Source organism: Callorhinus ursinus, unplaced genomic scaffold, assembly GCF_003265705.2.
Source record: "Callorhinus ursinus isolate GAN/ISIS: 27379988/994484 unplaced genomic scaffold, GSC_fseal_2.0 scaffold15, whole genome shotgun sequence".
In the NCBI taxonomy this organism is placed as follows: domain Eukaryota; kingdom Metazoa; phylum Chordata; class Mammalia; order Carnivora; family Otariidae; genus Callorhinus; species Callorhinus ursinus.
This window is the reverse complement of record NW_027397077.1, coordinates 19,432,721-19,434,988: the sequence shown is the minus strand read 5'-3', so window position 1 is coordinate 19,434,988 and position 2,268 is coordinate 19,432,721. Positions and strand designations below refer to the sequence as shown.

The following is a 2,268-nucleotide window of genomic DNA, read 5'->3' as shown; positions in this document are numbered from 1 at the left end:
TGGCTCAGTTGGAAGAGCGTTCGACTCTTGATCTCCCTGGTCATGAGTTCAAGCCTCACGTTGGGTGTAGAGATTACTTAAATAAATAAATATTTTTAAAAAATTCATGTGAAAGAATATTCTATAGTCATTAATATTACTTATTATTCATTTAACAAGTATATATTAGGTGCTTATTTAGTGTTCAGGGTAAACACATTTCTTGCAGTCAGAGTTTATGGTTCCCTGGGGAGTCACACACGTGAAAGGCAATAATATAATGTGTCACATGTCATGATCGGATGGCATGCAAACATTGAGAAGGAGTATCTAATCCAACATGGGCAGGGCAGGGCAGGCTTTTGAAGGGAGTGATGTTTTATTTTATATTTTTTAAAGATTTTATTTATTTATTTATTTATTATTATTTATTATTATTTATTTATTTAGAGAGTGAGCAAGTGGGGGAGGGTCAGAGGGAGAGGGAGAGAGAGAGAAGCAGACTCTGTGCTGAGCACGGAGCCCAATGCAGGGCTTTTCTTTTCTTTTTAAGATTTTATTTATTTATTTATGAGAGAGAGAGAGTGAGAGAGAGGGCATGAGCGGGGGGAGGGGTAGAGGGAGAGGGAGAAGCTGACTCTCTGCTGAGCAGGGAGCTTGATGTGGGACTCAATTCCAGGACTCTGGGATCATGACCCAAGCCAAAGGCAGATGCTTAACCGACCGAGCCACCCAGGCGCCCCCTGATACACATTTCTAAACACGTGAAAAAGAAAAGAAAAGTAAGGGCCCCACCCTTGTGACCTCGTTTAACCTTAATTATCTCCTAAAGATCCCATTTCCGGATATTGTCACACTGGAGATTAGTTTCAACATATGAAATTGGGAGAACACAATTCAGTCCATAGCATTCTGTCTTTTTTCCCCCACTTTCCTGAACTTTATTAAAGAAAAAGCAATGATGGTAAATCTCGAGAACATAGTCAATTTTCTAGGATTCTTCCCTCGAAAATGTGACATTTGATTTCCAAACACATGCCAGAGCATACATGTTTCCCGATTGTAAGTAGGTGAGAAGATGAAATCCTAAAACATTCATCTTCCAACTTTCCCCAGCCTGTGGTCTGTCTTTGGATCAGCAATAATTGCCTGAACAGCTACTATGGCTTCATGAATTTTTGTCTGTAGCTCTCTGAGCTCTTCCATAGGCAGCAATTGCAGAATTTGAGCAGTTTCGTTAAGAACCGCATCTCCTGTGTCAAAACCAAGAATATATTTGTCTAAAGCAACAGGTAAGCCCTCTTCCGTTCGATTTGCTTTAGCAACTGTATCCTGTGTCAGGCGCTCCTGGACCAAAATGCGAATTGCCTTAAGCATTACCAGGTAATTATCATGACGCTGAATCTGAAGAAGGTTGACCAAAGCCATTACACCAGCCTTAAAATCAGGATTGGTTACATCCAAGTTGATCAATGGCTCTGCATTTTTAGCAGCATTGTCAGCATTTTTTGTATTATCAGGTACCAAGTCCTTGTATTTTTCAGCATTATCTCCATATTCAAGACTACCAAGTCCTTGTATTTTTCAGCATTATCTCCATATTCAAGACTAACCAAGAAGCCAGTCAATTGCTTCTTGTCGATCTTGAATCTTGAAAAGACAGTTAACATCTTTGAGATACTTTTAAAAGAACTTGGTCCAGTCACTGCTGTGGATGTTTCTTAAATTACCTCCATCTTCAATCTTGTAGTGTCTGATTTTCTGGTGTTCAAGACAAACAATAAGGTTTCTAAATTCTGTTTCATCTTTGCAGTTGAAGCCAGCCGGGTTGTGGTAGTCGAGGGCCATCAGCTTGCTTCGGAACATGGTCCCCGCATCTCGCTCTGGTCCCCCGGGCTTCGGCCGGGAGAGGACAGGGGAGGCACCAGCGAACCTGCGAAAGGGCCCATATCATTCTATCTTAATTCAAGGGCCCTAATTTAAATGTTAATCTTCTTCAGATACACCCTCACAGACACATCCTGACTAACATTTGGGCAAATGTCTGGGCCCTGTCATGGACACATAAAATTAACCACCACAGTCTCTGACCCGGTGCCGTGTGGTTCTGCCAGCATCAATGAAGCTGTAACAGGGTAGCTTATTAGTTTGTAGGTAGAATAAGTTGTCAGACCCCTCATAGTTCTTGATGATCCTACCAAGCCAACTCAACTGATTTTAAGACTGAATTAAAAAAGGAGATCTAAGTATTTTGTGTTCTTTTTCTTTGTGCTTGGCAAATACATTGCA

The 2,268-nt window shown here is 41.0% G+C and overlaps 1 pseudogene; it reads right to left on the bottom strand.

Annotated features, from left to right (window-relative positions):
- Positions 1-1,074: 1,074 nt before the first annotated feature.
- LOC112833568 (RNA transcription, translation and transport factor protein-like) lies at positions 1,075-1,845 on the bottom strand (annotated as a pseudogene).
- Between the last annotated feature and the right edge of the window lie 423 nt (positions 1,846-2,268).